This window comes from Scyliorhinus torazame, chromosome 13 (assembly GCF_047496885.1).
Source record: "Scyliorhinus torazame isolate Kashiwa2021f chromosome 13, sScyTor2.1, whole genome shotgun sequence".
NCBI classification, from domain to species: domain Eukaryota; kingdom Metazoa; phylum Chordata; class Chondrichthyes; order Carcharhiniformes; family Scyliorhinidae; genus Scyliorhinus; species Scyliorhinus torazame.
The window spans coordinates 64,485,900-64,506,486 of record NC_092719.1 but is presented as its reverse complement, the minus strand read 5'-3'; the positions used below and the strand labels follow the sequence as shown (position 1 = coordinate 64,506,486).

At 43.2% G+C, this 20,587-nt stretch overlaps 1 protein-coding gene across 1 annotated transcript in view; it reads right to left on the bottom strand.

The window, feature by feature from the left end:
* LOC140388070 (neurotrophin-3-like) overlaps positions 1-20,587 on the bottom strand; it is a 62,373-nt gene that overhangs the window by 11,964 nt on the left and 29,822 nt on the right. The window lies entirely within an intron of this gene.

The following is a 20,587-nucleotide window of genomic DNA, read 5'->3' as shown; positions in this document are numbered from 1 at the left end:
CACTCAGATTTTCTCTTTCTCCTGCAGAACTACACTTCAAAGAGGTAAGGAAAAGGGCAGTATTGCAATCTGTTATGCAGTCAGAGAATTCTGATATTTTGCATGAAAAAAAGGATGGCACTAATAAAGGAGAAGGCTTCCAGATCTGCCAAAATCAATCATGGTAAGATTGTCCATCAATACCTTATACCAAGGTAAAGACTCCGACTCTAGCAATTTATACCAACATAGCATATCATCAACACCCTGACATAAGTAGCATAGGGTGGCTTGCCTCCCAGTACTCCATCCCAAGGTAACACACTGTAAAGAAATATCATGTTTGCCAAATATCCCTGTATGTGTGTGTGTGTGTGAGACTAATTTTATTAAACTGAAAACAGACTACAAAGTTAAAAACATCAAAAGAGGGTCGGTATGAAAGGAAGCACATTGAATTGAATGAGATACCATGGAGCAGCAAGAATAGGAATTTGTGTTCGAGGGTAAGGGGTGAATTGAAGTTTAGCTATTGTATCTCAAAAAGAAAATTTACAACCGGCAGAGATCATAACTGAGTAAAGCATAGTATTAACTTCATTTTTATCCAAAAGTAGTCGCCCTAAGAACAACATGAAATACTTAAATCTCTGTGAAAGGGAATTACAAAGAAATTTAAGAATAAGAGATTAAACACGAGAGGGGAAAACCATATTTAAAGAAAGATTGGAAGCTGTATGGGTAAGAGTGGCCTTGATACAATAAAGATTGTGCTGTGCTTTGAGAAAGCTGTGAAAGATGCAGTGCGAGTCCCAGCAGCCTCTCAAAGAAAATTGTTTTGACTGCAAGGTTTTGATACAACTCTTGGATTTCGATTAGAGTGAGAGAGATGCCCTGAGAAATACTTCCCCTGTAGTAGCAGTGGATGTCTCACAGTAATATTACTGGGATTTTTATAAATTAAAAATCAATAGGGACTGTTGCCTGAAGAGGATTGTTTAGCTCTCAGTTTAATTGAGCAGGAATCTTTTGGAAAATGTTTATAGAACTACTTTTAATTGTGTAAATTTAATCTTATGCTTTAAGTTTTCTTTTCTTTTTGTGAATAAATGTTTTAATTGGCACAGTGGTTAACACTGCTGCCTCACAGGGCATTCTTCCCGCGTTTGTGTGCGTTTTCTCTGGGTGTTCCGGCTTCCTCCCCCAGTCCAAAGATGTGCAAGTTAGGTGGATCGGATATGCTAAAATTGTCCCTCGGTTGGGTTACAGGGATAGGATGGGGATTGGGCCTAGGTTAGGGTGCTCTTTCAGAGGTTCGGTGCAGACCTGATGGGTCAAATGGCCTCCTTTTGCACTGTAGGGATTCTATGATAATATTTAGAATCTACAAAAGTGGTTTTTGCAATTCTTGTTCTTGCCTTCAGAACATAAAACTCCTCATAATAAAATACAAATTGTAGTGATAGCTTGTGTAAGTTTCCTTTTGGGATTTTTGGGCAGCCCAGTAATTACCATCTTCCACATCATAACAAGGTTAACCAGTACTTCAGACCTAACTAATATATCTACCAGTACCCAATTCCAGGTAAACTTTCCCGGGACTTTATACCAAGGTAACATACTCGTCAAAACTTTTAATAAACTACCAAATCTCCCAGAACCCCATACTAAACTAACATACTGTCATGGGTGTGTATTTATGATACAAAGTCTTACAACACCAGGTTAAAGTCCAACAGGTTTGTTTCGATGTCACTAGCTTTCGGAGCGCTGCTCCTTCCTCAGGTGAATGAAGAGGTATGTTCCAGAAACACATATATAGACAAATTCAAAGATGCCAAGCAATGCTTGGAATGCGACCATTAGCAGGTGATTAAATCTTTACAGATCCAGAGATGGGGTAACGCCAGGTTAAAGAGGTGTGAATTGTATCAAGCCACGACAGTTGGTATGGTAGGATTTTGCAGGCCAGATGGTGGGGGATGAATGTAATGCGACATGAATCCCAGGTCCCGGTTGAGGCCGCACTCGTGTGCGGAACTTGGCTATATGTTTCAACTCGGCGATTCTGCGTTGTCGCGCGTCCTGAAGGCCGCCTTGGAGAACGCGGTTTAGAGGTTTTAAGGACAATTGTTTTAAAGGCACAATTCTGGTTTCAAATCTTTATGTTGAGGTTAAAGGTCTTTTTCAAAATGGTGGTATGGACAGACAACATGATACCTTTCAGTGTTTATTCAAAACTTGTCAGGCTCATATCTTTACAGCTGCTTGTGATGAGTCATTAAAACTGCAAATGCCTCGACGGGTATGTCCATTGAATTGTAAAAGGTGTGAAAAACTCTTTTACTTCTGAGGAGACATGACGTAGGAAACGGCTTCAAAGTACCAAAACATAATTAACCTATTTGCCTGGTTATCGGTATTAACATAGCAGTCATTTTGTTTTAGCTGTGACAAAGATAGGCTGAGAACAGCGCTTTATGTGAAAACTCCCGGAGGTGGTGCTCTGAGAAATAACTTCAGAGAAGGTTCTTGGCCACGGGAGTAAAGAGGAAGGTATTAAGAAATCAACTGCTATTCTGCCGAAAGAGTCCAGGCAATACTGTAACCACAGAATTATTGAGGAACAGGGGGCGTGATTCTCTGAAATGGAGACAGAGTGTTCGCGCCGTCGTGAACGCCGTTGAGGTTCACGACGGCGCGAAACGGCCCCTATCCCGACCGATTCAGGGCCCTAAAATGGGCTAGGGGCGACGCCGCGTCATTTACGCGTGCCAGGCCTTGGCGCCGCGTAAAGGCGGTGCTGCATACATGACGCGGCCGGTGCCGCATAACTGGCGTCACCCGCGCATGCGTGGTTGCCGTCCTCCCCGAGTCCGCCTCGCAAGAAGATGTCCGACGGATCTTGCGGGGCTGCGGAAGAAAGGAGGTCCTCCCTCAGAGAGGCCGGCCCGACAATCGGTGGGCACCGATCGCGGGCCAGATCCCTTTGAGGCCCCCCCCCGATGCAGGATCCCCCCTCCCCCCCCCCCCCCCCCCCCGCAGGCCGCCCCCCCCCCCCCAGCGTTCCCACACTGTTCCCGCCGGCAGCGACCAGGTGTGGACGGCGCCGGGGGAACCCGCCGTTTTGGGCAGGCCGCTCGGCCCATCCGGCACTGAGAATCGCGGGGGTACCGGTGAATCGCCATTTTGGCTGTCTCGGGCGATTCACTGGACTGCGCCTCGCAAAACGCGATTGTGCCGATCTGGCCGCTTCCGTGAATCGCGGGAGGGAGTCGGACCGGCGTCGTGGGAAAATCTGACGACCCAGGCGATTCTCTGAAATGGCGCGGGAGCAGAGAATCGCGCCCATGAAACCTTCTCTCCCTCCCAAAGAACTGTTGGCCAACTGAGTCCAAACGTCCAAATAGTTAACTGCAGAAGCCATCACAGCTGTTAAAGCAAAGCTCAAGTTTCAATCCTTTCACATCGAAGGAAACAATTCAATCAATGGGTCTGTAACAATGGGCCGTTGCAAGTATGCCTGTCTACCCCTGCCAGTGAGATCAGAGAATTTGGCGCTCAGCCAAATATCCACTCACTGCAGCAAGAATGGAGAATCCCGATGATGTGAAGGAGCGGAGAATCAAAGTCAAAATCTCACAGAAACTGATTTGAAATGTAATTTTAAAGTATTTTCTTCTCCCTTTAGCTGCATTTTAGTTTCTGCAATTGCATTTCAGTTAATAACATGACCAATTTTATAGAACTAATTTTCAGCAGCAATTTGGAATATATTAACCCGTACCTTGTTTCAGACTAAACCTTGTCATCTGGGTTTTTAAAAAAAATTGAACTACTTATAAAGTAAAAGTGGGCTATATACGTACACAGATTCTTAGCTCACTGGCCACTTTCAGGAAATACATTTTACGTGGTCATGACAATAGCCATCAGTATCCTAGACCGAGATCATTAACTTTCTACTGATGTATGGTTACCTGCCAATACCTTGGGTGTCATTTTCTGGCCCCAGCCATTGTTCAGTCCTGTCGAAAGTACTTTTGTCTTTGCTGCCCTATCGCGCATGGTGTATCCTGCCTAGCAACTCCACTCCTTATCCACCAGGATATGATTGTAGGTGGATAGTCAAAGTGTGCATTCTACAAAAGGGTTTTCAAGCATCCATTTAAGATTAACTGCTATCTCATATTCGGTGCGCAGACGACTTTTAAATAGAAAATAAACAGACTTATTGAAAATGTGTCACTGCCCTTTTAAGTGCTAATTTGTATATGGAGCAATAGTTGGCATGCCACCTCACCACCGTCCAATCAAGAATGATGGAAGATTGTGTATGCTTTATTTTGCATACATGATCTGGTTATTTGAATGTTACAAAGATATGACAGCAACACACGCACGTTAAGCCTGAATGGAATGCTCACACATGGTATATGTGTAAGAACCAGGTGATGGATGACCAATTTTAGGATCCTTGCAAATCAAAGAGCCCCAGTCGGAACAAAAGGAAATATTTTCTTCCCAAATGTGTGCAGCAGGTTAAAGGGCTAACACACAGCATCTGTGCTTTGCCTTTGATATAGAAGTCTGGTTTTTAGCTGAATACTTGACGATAATGCTTTTGTCCTAACTTGTCCTGAAGTATTCGTTTAACTCTTCCAGTACTGCAGATAGGTTTGCTTGCAAAGAAGTTCGCTCATCACTGGCTAGACATTCCTTGGTTTGTGCACACTTTCAACATTAAAGGGTGACCTATTAAAGGGCCACATCAATCTCACAGAAACTCATTGGCTGATATACCGATAAACCGGTATATTCAGTCAAAATAGAAATCGTTCTGAAGCAAGTTACTCCCATCTTCAAAATGCAGCGGTGAAATAGGTAGAAGGAAAAAGGTATGTACTAAGAAAATAAAAGGGTTGGAACAGTTATCACCAATGTTCCGTTGAATTTTTCTTTGTTAGGGCGGACGGTGGAGCAGTGGTTAGCATTGCTGCCTCACGGCACCGAGGACCCGGGTTCGATCCCAGCCCCTGGACACTGTCCATGTGGAGTTTGCACATTCTCCCCGTGTCTTGGTGGATCTTGCCCCCACAATCCAAAAAGATGTGCAGGGTAGGTGAATTGGCCAAGCTAAATTGCCCCTTAATTGGGACAAAAAGAAGTGGTCCTCCAAATATATTTATTATTTTAATTTCTTTGTTGTTTCTGGCCTGTTTGTTTCACAGAGTGATTTATTCAAGATTGCTGCACAGGCACGCTGGTGTGCATCTTAGAGGGAACAATGATTATAATAGATAGAAGCCATACAACAAGCCTTAAAGAACAGGACTGGGGGGGCGGCATGTGGTGCAGTGGTTATCACTGGGACTGCGGCGATGAGGACCCAGGTTTGAATCCCGGCCTGGGTCACTGTCCGTGTGGAGTTTGCACATTCTCCCCATGTCTGTGTGGGTTTCACCCCCACAACATAAAGGTGTGCAGGTTAGGTGGATTGGCCATGCTAAATTGCCCCTTAATTGCAAAAAAAATAATTGGGTACTCTACATTTAAAAAAAAAGAAAGAAAAAACAGGACTGAGTACAGGAGAGTAATAGAGCCAATTTTTGCATGATTGATTTTTAAAATTGGAAACGTGAACATTCCCACACACAGGAAGGCCTATTGCCCACTCTTGCCTACCCAGACAATGGTGCCCTCACATGGGCTGGTAGTACATTGTCCCATTTCTTGGCTTTCCCTCCAGAATCTTTTGTATTGTTGTTATTTCTCTTCCTGCACCTCGTGGTGCACAAGGCGCAAGACTTTCATCTGTTTCCATAGCTCATTTTCTTCCCAGGAACAGGTCACTACTCTGTTGCTAGAGGCTTATAGTTTGAGTGGCACGACTCCACATCGAGCAGGAGTCTCTCCTGCTCGTACCTTTTGACATTCGCCTATGCTGGAAGGATTTTACAGGTTGACACTCAAACTGTTGGCCCCATTATGAACGCACCTTTCTTGGCCGTCAAGTCCTGAAGTAGGACTTGGACCCAGAGCTTCTGGCTCAGAGGTGGGCATGCCACCCACTGTGCCACAAGACGTGTCCAATAATCGTTTGCATGCTTTTTCTTTGAATGATGATCTTATAGCATTTTTGAATGCTGCGTGCAGTAGTTGCAGCAATATATTACACTGCAGTGGACTCAGGTGAAGACCTTGATGGGGCAACTGGCAGAAGACGACTTGTGGGTCTGTATAACAAAATGCTTTGTGCAATGGGAAACCAATCAGAAAGCCTGTTGCCAACGTCACGGAACATGGAGAAAACCAGCCCCAACTTGGCACCTAGTTTTGCTCGCGTGGAGTCTTTTCTAGCCTGGAAGTGGTGGTCAAATCCATTCACGTAATTTGTGTGCGGCCAGCCATGACACAGCATGTGATGGCTGCTATCGCAGTTTCATTGCCGCATATGGCAGCCAATCAAAGTTTTAGTGCCGCAGTGGGGGGCGAGGCTCAGGCTGCAGTGGTGCAAGGTCAGCTTTCTGCCATTCAGAGCGCTGCCAACGTGACTCTGGATGCAGTTTGCAAAGGGGATTCCCAAGTCAGACAAGGCACCACCACAGGGAGTGTCAGTCACTCCATGGAACCCAAATCTGCAGTCCTCTCTCAGGATGACATCATTTGCCCTTTCACCCGTTTTACTCTGCCAGTGCCCTTACTGGTAGTGTCCCCCCCACCGTGAATGTTGGCAGCCTCCCATCAATCATGCTGCAATCACTGGGGCAGCACTGCGTAGAAGCAGCAAGACAGGCAAAATCACAAGGAAGGTGGGGATTAAGGAAATGAACAGGGGCGTTTAGTTGACTTTTTAATGCAATATGGGAAGCTTTGATTTATAAATGGTGTTATGACACCCTAGGCGAGTATGTGGTCAATTCCAGCCCCACAGGTCCCGGGGTCCCAACACAAGTGAATTGTTCAATAACTTGTATAAAGTTTCTGAGATCTTTGGCCCTTGACTGCTCCAACGACGTAGATGCACCAGATTTGTACGTGTGCCACAAAAACTATTTATTTAAAACAACAATTAAGATAAGACATGCAATACTTATAGAATAACGACCAGCTAATCTACTACACCCCCATTTTACCGTCCCACACAAGTCAGACACATGCAGAGGGAGGGGGAGGGGTATAAAACTAATAAGAGGATTAATATGAAATGGAGGATAAATGTCTTTGATTTGGTTGTTGAAGTCATTGTAGCAGCAGGCTGTCTTCCCAGGACACAGTGATTGAAACCACATGTTGGATTGTTAATGAGGATCTTCTGGCAGCAACATTCAGTCAGAACTCCCGGGCTGTATGATTCCCTGTGGGGAGTCACTTTATCTTACCTCCGGCCTGTTTTATTCTTACTTGTTTCCAACTCCACCAGAATGACCAACAGCTTATCTGATTTTTTTAAGGGTATTTAAACAACTGGTCCTGCCTCCAGCTGCTTCTGGACTGGATTTTCCTGCAGTTCAATCTGGCTGTGCAGAGAGAAAGTTCTTTACTATGGATCATCAGACAGAATCCATCAGGCGAGAAAGAGAAATCAGAGCTGTAATCCTCCAGTTTCTGATCAAAATGAAACTAAAAGGAAGATGAAACTCTCCTTGCCCTGCAGAACATTCCAGAATGGTCAGTGCCAATCAGCATTCAGTATCCGCTAAGGCCCGGCAATTTTAAAACAGTTCATTGGCCACCAGCCAAGTCCATCAAAAGGTGTATCATCACTGATTCCAGACCAAACAGCACATCCTGCTCGAGTTTCCTGTTTTAAAATTAAACGTGCAGTTCATCATAAAGGCATATGTCCCATTAATTGTCCAGGTACAAAAAAAATGAAATAAAAAAAATAGCAGAAATTAAAAGGGAAAAGCAAGGGACAGACAGGGGTTAACTGGTGGATCCTTTCAATTGATCCTGGAATATTTACTTTGTGGTGGTTTTTAGATTTGTATTGTGGCCAAGCAGCCGCAGTGATGATCAATGACCGAGGGAAAATAAATTGCAAATGGGGAATTGGCGTTGTGTTACCTAGAATTCCTAGACCATGCCAGTAAAAGTGCGGTGAAAGCACAGCACCAGGTGAAGGACTGAAGTTGTGACAGGGAAATATGTGAATCGGTTCTGGAACTTCACAGATGCTTGACTGCTTAAGTGAGCAGGAACATTGACAATTTTAAAACCAATAAGTCTGATCTTCAAATCAGAGTTCCGATCCATCAGATCAGCAATGAATGCCAACACGGATGAGGACCAAGATGATGGCAAGCAGTATCACCAGCACAAACCGATGCAGCAGCAGTCTGCTCCTCACAGACCTGCAGCTCCACAGGCAGGGAAGAATCTGAAGAATGAGGCCACGAGTCTAACACAGGTTGCAGTGGCAGTGGATGAGTTCCTCAAAATGGTTCTCCGGAGGCTCTGGACCTGGTGCCAGATGGTATCAGACATTTGCTGCCTGTTGGAACCAGACCCATTGCCATTGAGACCTGGCCACTCTGCTTTGCTAGTGGCTGTAAAAATCACCACTGCCCTTAAATTCTTGCTTCCGATTCTTTCCAGGGTTCTGTTGGAAGTCATTTACAGGATCTCGCAAGGAATGACCGATAAATGAGCAAGACAGGTGACTGTTGGCGTGATGATGTCAGCCAGATTGAGCAGGCACTCTGGTTAGACGCTCTAACTGGCTTCCCACAGGTGCTGGGTGTGGTACTGGACGCACGACAACGCAGAATCGCCAAACTTATAGCCAAGTTCCGCACACATGAGTGCGGCCTCAACCGGAACCTTGGATTCATGTCGCATTACATTCACCCCCCCCCACCACCTGGCCTGGGCTTGCGAAATCCAACCAACTGTCCTGGCTTGAGACAATTCACACCTCTTTAACCTGGGATTACCCCTCTCCCTGGATCTGTAAAGACTTAATTACCTGCAAATGCTCCCATTCAAAGTATCGTCTGCACCTTTGACTTTGTCTATATATATGTTTATGAAGCCTACCTCCGCATTCACCTGAGGAAGGAGCAGCGCTCCGAAAGCTAGTGATTTGAAACAAACCTGTTGGACTTTAACTTGGTGTTGTAAGACTTCTCACTGTGGTACTTAAGGCAGCTTCAGATCATTCAGGAGTTTTCATCAGTGCAAGGGCACACCCATCAACATCCAGCTGATGTACAACCTCAAAAAGATGTTTCTGGAAGGTGTGTACAAGATCCCCAGACAGCTGCCATGATGTCATCAACTGCGGCAGTCCACCTCCCCTGATCACTTTACACCTCAAAGCAGACTTACCAACTGGCTGCTCAGAGAGAAGAGATGCCCACTTAAAACATGGCTGATGTCAACCATGAGGAACCAACTAATGAGGCTTGGGAAAAAAAGAGGAAGAAAGACTCATATTTATTTAGTATTTTTCGCCATCACCGGGCATCTCAAAGTGATTTTCAGTGACTGAAGTACTTTTTGAAATACAGTCGCTGTGGTGATGTGGGAAACACGTGATCCAGTTTGTGCTCAACAAGTTCTCCCAAACAACAATGCAACAATGACTGGTCTATTTGTTTTGATGTTGATTGAGGGACAAATTTGGCTCTCCTTTGCCAAGAGCTACAAGTCTTTTTTTCCTATTTTCTCGCAAGCCTCATTGGTTGGGTACTTCATGGGTGTCATTAATTACTTTCTTGCCATGGCATCTTTTACATCCACCTGAGCAGACAGATATGGCTGTGGTTTAACACCTCACCCCCAAAAAAGCAATGCCCCCAATAATGCAGTGTCCTCACTGCTGCACTGGAGTGTCAGTCTTGATTTTGAGCTCAGGCCCTGGAGTGGGACTTGAACCTGGAATTACTGCGGTTTGGAAGCTAGGGTGGCTACCAACTGAGCCACAGCTATTACTCAACTTCCATACGCTAATGAGCAATACAATGAAAGCCACATGCCAACCATTTGTGTGACTGACCAAATCACTATCGTGTGAAGCAATAGTGTTAACCACTGTGCTACCGTGCCGCCCACCAGCTGTGAATGAATCTGGAAGCATCCATCAGTATACACCAGGGTGGATATAGTGTGCTACTGTTATGGGCCAGGATTTAGAGAACCCCAAAGTGTATCATGGAGTTCACCTGACCCACAACGTTTAATTGATTGTGGGATGGGGAGCACACGGCCCACTCTACAGGATTGGTACAGCAGAAATGGAAAAGTAATTTTTAAAGCAAAACAATGTTTATTCCATGAACTCAAGTTAACCTTTTTGAAACATACAGTGAACATCTTAGCAACCATCAATTCAAATACAACCCCCAAGGAATACAACACTAAGTAATCCTTAATAATTTCCCAAACAACATCCAGAAGACAGAAGGAACACCTTTTAACAGAAGCACATCAGGTTTACATTCACTACTGAAAACATTTATAATTCTCAATTTACCAAATGATCAAGAGATAGTATTTTCATGGCCGAGAGATCAACAGTACACCTGCTCTGTCTGGCTTCAGCTCCAACACTGAAAACAAAACTAAAACACACCCTGCAGCAAACAGCCTAAATGAAAGTAAAAAGCTGACAGACAGTCCAGCTCCACCCACATTCTGACATCAATAATAAACACCCATTTCTTAAAGGTGCATTTCTTAAACACCCATTTCTTAAAGGTACTCTCACAAGACACCTCCCCCCCAAGAAAAAAAAACCCATCAACTTCAAGATGGTTTCATTTTTCACCTTTTCACTATCCTTTATGAAATGCAAACAGTAAATATACTTTTTTATTTCAAAAAACAACACACGCAAACAGGTATATATATTTTTTTGTTCTTCTTCCTCCAACTGAAATCAGTCTTGAATGAGTCTCTTTGAACAAGAACGTCCTTGCATGAGCCGTCCATTTCTCTACACCTCAGCATTTCTCTTTAAAGTCAGATACTTTAGTTCAATCTGATCACAGAGTCCCTTGTAATTCTCCAACACATGAGCATTGGTTATCACAGCTTTCAGGCCGTCAAATGCCTGTTGAAAGTCCGCTGTCCACTGACATTTTTGACGTTTCTTCATCAAGTCCATCAGTGGAGCAATCATGCTACAAAGATTTTTCACTAATGTTCGAAAAAATCCACTCATGCCAAGAAATCGCATTATTTCCCTTCGTCTTGAGGGTATCGAAAACTCCTCAATAACTGTTGGTTTCACATCCCGTGTGACCATTCGACCCTGCCCGATTGCATGGCCAAGGAAAATGACTTGGGCTTTTCCAAATTCACTTTAAGCTAGGTTTTTCACCAAACCCGCCTCCTGAAGTCGATCGAATAAATCCCATCAGATGTTTTAAATGTTATTTCCATGTCTGGCAGAAAATTACCAGGTCGTCGATGTATACCACACAATTGGGTAATCCTGAAACAACTTTGTTAAGTTAACCGTTGAAATGTGGCTGGGGTGTTTTTCATGCCAAATGGCATAACTTTGAATAGGTATATACCATCTGGAGTCACAAAAGCTGAAATGTCCTTCGCCCATTCGGATAAAGGTACCTGCCAGTAACCTTTAAGTAAATCCAGTTTGGAAATAAAAGCTGATTGTCCCACTTTCTCAATGCAATCCGCCAAACGTGGGATAGGATAAGAGTCCGTTCTTCTAACTCCATTAACCTTTCTATAGTCCTCACACAACCGTTGGGTACCGTCTGGTTTTGGTACCATCACTATGGGTGAGCTCCATTGGCTGCAACCCACTTCAATTATGCCATTTTTAAGCATACTCTCAATCTCTTTGTTAACCTGTACCAATTTTAAAGTGTTAAGTCAATATGGATGTTGTTTGATTGGAACAGCATTTCTCACATCTACATCATGTGTAGCCATTTTAGTACTTCCCAATTTATCTCTATAAACTTGTCCATGTGATATCAATAACTCTTTCAGGTCAGTTCATTTTTCCTCTGGAAGGTAACTCAACAATTTATCCCAATTTTTAAGGACATCCACCACAATCTTTTTAGCTGTAATATTACGTACTGGAATGGCCTCTGGAAACCTAGTAGACACATCCATTATTGCCCAAAGATATTCATTCCCACTTTTCGTTTTAGGAAGCGGTCCTACACAATCAATTAGGACTCTTGTAAAAGGTTCCTCAAATGCTGGAATGGGTATTAAGGGCGCTGGTTTTATCACTGTTTGAGGTTTCCCTATCACTTGACATGTGACATGATTGACAAAATTTAACAACATCTTTATGTTGTCCAGGCCAATAAAAATGTTTTTGTATTTTAGCTTGAGTTTTCCTTATTCCCAAATAACCTCCCACTGGTGCCTCATGTGCAACTCGCAACACCACCTTTCTATACCCTACCGGCAATACTACTTGATGAACTTCTGCCCACTTTTCATTCGCCTGCATATGTAAAGGTCCCCATTTTCTCATCAAGACATCACTTTTACGGTAATAACACTCTGGTATACACTCAGATTCCTCTTCCGTGTATGCTTTCTGATATTTTCTACATCTTTCTGTTGTAACTCCGCCAATTTTCCTGAACTAAAAATATCCGCCTCATCCTCCGCCTGTTCTTTTCCAACCATCTGATCAAAAATAGTTTCTGATAATTGCACTTCACCTTCAACTTCACTCTTTGATTTCTCCTCTTGTCTTAACCTGTGACTTTGCGACCTTGTACTACACAATCCGGAAAAATCCCAGGATATTCGTCCTTCAACAGTTAGTTGTCTGATTTTCCACTGGCTTATCAACCACAGTAGGCATCACTCCCACCTGCGACCCAGCTATATCATTACCCAAGATAAACTGTATTCCTGGACAGGATAGTTTCTCTATTACTCCTGACTACCACTTCACCACTCTTCACTGGAATGTCCAACATTACCTTATATAATGGAACACTACTCCTCTCACCCTGAATTCCACATATTACCACCTTTTCTGGCAACATTCTTCCCAAACTACATAACTCCTCATCTCTTACCATTAAAGATTGACTCCCGTATCTCTTAAAATTGTGACTTCTTTACCTGCTCCTCCTGATACACATGAGTAAACTTTACCCACACAAATAAATTCTTTAAAGACATCTGGCACCTTCTTATCAATCACCCCTTGATCAGGCTGTACAATCTTTTGCACCTCCTTTGCTTCACTTGGGCTTTCCTTTACCACTCTAACAAACCCCACTGTCTTATCCTGTTTACCACATCAGCCTTGCCAGTACTTTTCTTCAACGAACAACACTGTGACTTTACATGGCCTAGTTTATTACAGTGAAAACATTTGAAACGTTTCATTTCTTTTCCACCTCCTGGATTTATTTTTTAATCTGAGGTACACTCTCTTTATTATCTCCCATAAGACCACCTTTACCTTTACCACTTGAGTATTTCTCATGTCCCCAGTTTCTATCCCTCACAGGCTGAAACTGATGTCGGAAACCAAGCTTTGATTTATGAACTAATTCATAATCATCTACCATTTCTACTGCTAACCTCGCAGAACTTTTAACCCTCTGCTCTTCCACATGAATTCTCACTACATCAGGAATTGAATTTTTAAACTTCTCCAAAAGTATAATTTCTCTCAGAGCTTCATACGTTTGGTCTACTTTCAAAGCCCTTATCCACCTATCAAAATTACTGTGTTTGGTCCTTTCAAACTCCATGTATGTTTGACCAAATTATTTCCTTAAATTTCTAAACCTTTGTCTGTAGGCTTCAGGCACTAGTTCATATGCAGTGAAGATGGATTTTTTTCACCTCCTCATACGTCCCAGATACCTCCTCCGGTAGTGATGCAAACACTTCACTCGCTCTACCTACCAGCTTTGTTTGAATCAGTAATACCCAAATGTCCTGTGGCCACTTCATTTGTTTAGCTACCATCTCAAATGAAATAGGCTTCTACCTCCTTCTCATCAAACCTTGGCAATGCTTGGACATATTTAAATAGACCCCCACCAAGCCTTCGACAATGACGCTCTTTCTCACTATCTACGTCACTATCATCCAACTGTACGTTTCCCTTTACGTCTGCCAATTTTAACTGACTGTCATGTTTCATGGCCATTTTCTGAAGTTCAAACTCTCTCTCTTTATCCTTTTCCCTGATCTGTATCACCCTTTCTCTTTCTTTTTGTTCTGCTAGGGCTATTCTTTCTTTTCTCCTTTCTTCTCTCTCCTTTTCTTTTTCCTCTCTCTCTCTTTTCTATTCAAGCTGCTTTAATTCTTTCCAATGTTCCATTTGTTTAAGTTGTAACTGAATTTTTGCCATTTCCAATGTGTCAAATTGTATCTCAGGCAATTTTAAATGCTTAGCCACTGCCATAATTACCTCATCTTTTCACATTTTGTCAGGTAATGTTAATTGCAATGTTTCTGCCAAATCTAACAGTCTGCTTTTCGTCTCTGTCCGTAAGGGACTGCGTGTGACTGTCTCCACCCCCAAAAACATCTGAGCCTCTGAAAGAGCCATTGTCCACAACACACTCCCCACTTAAACTAAAATACCACACCTGAAAAGCAACCACAATATGCTCACCCCTCACTGTCTTTAAGTTCACCAAGCCTGTCCAATAGATAGACTTTTATCCCCCTTAAGCCCCCAATTTGTTATGGGCCAGGGTTTAGAGAATCCCAAAGTGTATCATGGAGTTCACCTGACCCACGACTTTTAATTGATTGTGGTATGGGGAGCACACGGCCCTCTCTACAGGATTGGTACAGCAGAAATGGAAAAGTAATTTTTAAAAGCAAAACAATGTTTATTCTATGAACTCAAGTTCACCTTTTTGAAACATATAGCGAACATCTTAGCAACCATCAATTCAAATACAACCCCCAAAGAATACAACACTAAGTAATCCTTAATAACTTCCCAAACAACATCCAGAAGACAGAAGAAACACCTTTTAACAGAAGCAATCAGGTTTACATTCATTACTGAAAACATTTATAATTCTGAATTCACCAAATGATCAAGAAATGAAATGAAATGAAATGAAAATGAAAATCGATTATTGTCACAAGTAGGCTTCAAATGAAGTTACTGTGAAAAGCCCGTAGTCGCCACATTCCGGCGCCTGTTCGGGGAGGCTGTTACGGGAATCAAACCGTGCTACTGGCCTGTCTTGGTCTGCTTTCAAAGCCAGCGATTTAGCCCTGTGCTAAACAGCCCCAGATAGTCTTTTCATGGCAGAGAGATCAACAGTACACCTGCTCTGTCTGGCTTCAGCTCCAACACTCAAAATGAAACTAAAACACACCCTGCAGCAAACAGCCTAAAACGAAAGTAAAAACCTGACAGACAGCCCAGCTCCACCCACACTCTGACATCACTAACAATCACCCATTTCTTAAAGGTATATTTTGTAAACACCCATTTCTTAAATGTACTCTCACGTGACATTACTGACTGCACAACATTGCACAGCAGTGAGATTTGGACTTGCAGGAGGAACAAAGCAGGGAACACTGAGCTTCTTCACACAATTCTAAGAGGAGGAAGAGGCAGAACACAATATGGCCATGCACCAGCAGTATTATCACGGGGTTTGCTCAGGCCTCACCGGTCCATCCAGGAAAGTCAGGCTCAAAAAACACTCACAACCGTTTCCCACAATATAAAGCAGTCCTGCCAATAGCCAAGTGTGCTGTTCACAGCCTCCAAGTGACCAGTGTTAATTCTTTCTTCACCTCTCCTCACAAGTGAAAAGGTCTCTTTTCAGCCAGCAATCAAAGCTGTGCACCACAGGAATTTGGTGGAAAGAAAGATATTTATATTTCTCAAAACTGAAACAGAAACTTAGCAATCTAACGCTGTAGCACACCCATATGTATAAACAAATATTTTTCTGTTCCCAGAACCTCTATGAGGTGCAAACCTTGTGGCTTCATCAAAGTGAGAGATAGGCTGTTCAGATCCATGCACTGACCATTGTGGTTCTCTAGGCCGATGCGCTCTGGATTTTGGCCCTAAAGACCCACCCCACCTGCACCTGGGAAGACTCGGCCATTGGAGCATTAGGCAGCATGTGGGTTACTGGCTGATGATAGCATATCAGCCATTGTATTTATGATGCAGTTATTACTGTGAAGCTACTGGTGAATGTCAGCATGCAATCCTGTATTAGCTGTGTTTTGTGGTCCATGCCGATGGCCACTCTCCCGCGGGTGAATATAGCATCACAGAGGCCTGATATCATCACTCATGCTTTATACAAATGCCTCCAGCCCCTGTGCAAGTGTGTACATTGAACATTCTATGCTGCTGCTCCAGGTGTACTCTGTCTGTCAATGACCCCGAGACACAGCATCTGAGTCCAGCTGAACAGAGCTTGTAGTGTCCCTCAGCCTCAGATGCAGACTCTCCATTGTTGGCCCTGTCTCCACCATCTGTAATTGCTCACTTGTGATATGTAATAATAATAATCTTCATTATTGTCTCAAGTAGGCTTACATTAACACTGCAATGAAGTAACTGTGAAAATACCCCAGTTGCCACACTCCGATGCCTATTCGGGTACACAGAGGGAAAATTCAGAATGTCCAATGCACCTAACAAGCACGTCTTTTGGGATTTGTGGGAGGAAACCAGAGTAACCAGAGAAAACCCACGCAAACACAGGGAGACCGTGCATACTCACACAGACAGTGACCCAAGCGGGAATCGAACCTGGGATCCTGGCACTGTGAAGCTACAGTGCTAACCACTGTACTATCGTGCTGTCCACCAGCTGTGAGCCACCAGCCGAAAATCCAAAAATCTGCCTGACCTGTCCCACTGAAGTGATCTTGGACATGGTGCCATGGTGTCACAGTGGTTAACACTGCTGCCTCACAGCGCCAGGGAGCCGGTTTCAATTCAGGCATTGGTGAATGTTTGTGAGGAGAATGCATTTTGTCCCTGTGTCTGCATGAGTTTCTGCCAGGTATTTCTCCCACAGTCCAAAGATGTGCAGGTTAGTTGGATTGGCTATGCTAAATTGCCCCTTAGTGTATGAAAATGTGCAGGTTAGGTGGGGTTATGGGGTTAGCGTGGGATGGGGTGGGAGAGCGGGTATAGATAAGAGGCTCTTTCAGAGGGTTGGTACTGACTCGGTGGGCGGAATGTCCTCCTTCTGCACTGTAGGAATTCTATGGCTGAATGATCTGCATGAGTCCTGTGATGATGCTCTCGCAGAATGAGTGACCCCCTCCGAGAAGTGGTCGCCGTTCTCTTGCATTGCCTCATGTGAGATGTATGAAGACCCTCTGGCATATTAAAGACATGAATTAAAACTGTCAGGGTAACAATGTTTTCAGTGCTCATTATGCACATACCATAATAACTCACTGCTGACATCAAGTCAACATGAATGAGTGCTATACATCTTATGGCTGCCCTGACATTTAACTCAGGTAGCTGGGCCCCAATCGTCCTATCTCCTCTTTCTTTCTTTTCAGCAGCTTCTCCTGCTCTCTGTAGCCTTGATTCATTCTCCAGGTCATGCTGCCTTTCAAGGAGAATGCCGACTAGCTCATCTATGCCTGGGAGCAACTAGTTTGTGCAGATGCCCTGAGGACAACATAAAGGCACACCACTCCCTGTCAACTTTTTAAACTTCAAATAACAATAGAAAACAGCAAAAACTTGAAAAAAAGTAACAACGGCCAGAAGGATTCAGCAAGCAACTAACATGTAAGTAGCTGCTGATCCTTTTAAATATTATCAGTGGCGGAATCCTGAATGCATGTTCCACAGTGCAAGATCAGCTGAAGTGTTCATTTCCAAAATGGCGCCATTGGTGTCAAGTCACTGCTGCATGCTGATCGACAATGCGCTATATTGTTCCAGCAGGCATTCAATGTGACATTCAATTCGTTCGCTGTTTGCACATCAACCCCATACCAATATGGCGCATGATGCAATTTCACCTACAAGCCGACTGCAGATTTCATTTAGAGCTAGGTTCCATTTAGAATGGGTGAATTTAATTATCCAAAAATCACTTACAGCAAGAGTGATACAAGTGACAACAGCAGGGGGCGTTTCCACAGTGCACACAGGATTTATTGTGAGATTGTTATTTAGTCTAAGGACGGCAACAGTAATGCATTTAGTTCCAGGAGATAAATAGTGCAACTAGGCAAAGTAACAGTTGGGAATATATAGAAAACAACTATTTCTCCTTGATAAAGGACAAAATGCAAAGATAAAAAATAATTTACTGAAAGAAGGTGAAGTTCAATGAGAAGGAAATACCTAGGTAAATTAGGAAGACCAGTTTAGCAGCAAACTGGGTATAAACAATGAGAAACATTCAACCAATAGTTGATTAGATGATGACTATATCATTGCAACAAAACTGTGGTGCAGAAAAACCTGGTGCTTCTTGGAGAACTTATGTAATTAAAATTAAAGGAGTCTTGAGGAGGGAGGCATATGAAAAATCTAAAGCAAATAATACCAAATAAATCAAGCAGAATTTGGAAAATATTACAGGGAAAGAAAAAAAAGATTCAAAAGACTGACAGAGGTATCAAAAATACCATCAGGTAACATAATGGAAAATAGCAAAGAATTTTATAAACATGTGAAATAATTGAAGGATGGGGTCATTCAAGATGAAACAGAAATCGACTTTTGGAACATGAAAATATCAATAATACAAACTGTGCCTCAGTTTTCACAGAAGATTATAATGGTGAGAATCATAGAATCCCTACAGTACGGAAGGAGGCCATTTGGCCCATCGAGGCTGTATCTGAAAGAGCACCCTACCTAGGCTCACTCCCCCCAATCCCTATCCCATAACCCTGTTACTCCCATCTAACCTTTGGACACTAAGGGCAATTTAGCATGGCCAATCCACCTAACCTGCGCATCTTTGGAGTGTGGGAGGAAACCCGAGCACCCAGAGAAAATCCACATAGACACGGGGAGAACGTCGGAGCTCCACACAGGCAGTCACCCAAGGTTGGAAACGAACCCGAGTCCCTGGAGCTATGAGGCAGCAGTGTGCCACAGTGATTGGGTACAAGAAGTTGGGGTGGAACAATCAAGTAGAATAATTGTGGATAAGGAAGCAATATTGGTGAAACTCAAACTAGAAGAGGCAGCATTTACTGAAAGGATGCATCTGGGTTGCTGAGGAACATTCAAGGAAATAGGAGAGGTTGTGACCACAATAATCTTTACACATCTTTGAATGTACCAGAGTACTAGAGCACTGTCAATATAACACTTCTGTTCAAGAAGGGGGAAAAGTGGTAAACTGGGTAATTTCTGAACAGCCAGCCTTATGTTAACAGATGCTATGATTCCAGAGGTCATAAAATGATAGAAAACTAATATCGACTCAAAGACATAGATTAATGAGAGACAGTCAACATATATTATGAAACATGAAGTAATGTCTGGTAAGTTTAATAAAGCTCTGAGCAAATATTGGAGTGTACTTATATAAGGAATGCCATGGACGAATTACAAGGATTTTCAAAAGGTCTTTGGTATGATGCCATATAGGTGACGCTTTGGTAAAATTAAGATTCATGGTATCAAAGGAATGAGGCAAGGTGGGCAAGCCAATGGTTAGAGGACAGTAAACAGAGTAATGGTCAATGCATGTTTTAGAGTTCGGAAGAATACACAATAATTCCCCTGCCACTGGTCAATATGAGGACCACATTACTCTGGGATCTAGGTTCAGGAATAGGGTGCAATGTCAACATTTCTACATGATGTAATAATGGAGAGTGGGGTTACCAAGAAGAAGACAGTTTGCTATTTCGGGAAGACAGAAAAATTGAGCAGGAGGAATTTAGTGTGCAAAAATGTAAAACCTTGCACTTTGGGCAAACAATTGAGGGGAGATATGCACAAAATGATAAAATGAGTGGCAAAACGGAGGCATTTGGATATTCAAATACACAAATCTTTAAAAGTAGAATGGCAAATTGAGAAAGCAGTTTAAAAAAGAGCATATGGATTTCTAGGTCTTATAAATAGGTGGGACAGATCATAAAAATAAAGAAATTATGCTGAAGAGCTGGATAATGCTAAACCACGACACGGTGGCACAGTGCCACACAGCGCCAGGGACCCAGGTTTGATTTGGCCTTGGGTGACTGTCTATGTGGAGTTTGCACTTTCTCCCCGTGCGTGGGTTTCCTTTGGTTACCTCCCACAGTCCAAAGATGAATTGGCCATGTTAAGTTGCCCATTAGCTTTCAAAAATGTGCCGGTTAAAGGGCGGCATGGTGATGCAGTGGTTAGCACTGCTGCCCCATGGCGCTGAGGACCCGGGTTCAATCTCGGCCTCGAGTCACTGTCCAGGTGAAGCTTGCATATTCTCCCCGTGCCTGCATGGGTCTCACCCCCACAACCCAAAGATGTGCATGCTAGGTGGATTGGTCACGCTAAATTGCCTCTTAATTGGAAATTTCTTTTTTAAATGTGTAGGTTAGGTGGGGATGGGGAGTCAGCCTAGAGAGAAATTGAAATATAAAGAAATAAAGAACTTATTGTCACAAGTAGGCTTCAATGAAGTTACTGTGAAAAGCCCCTAGTCGCCAC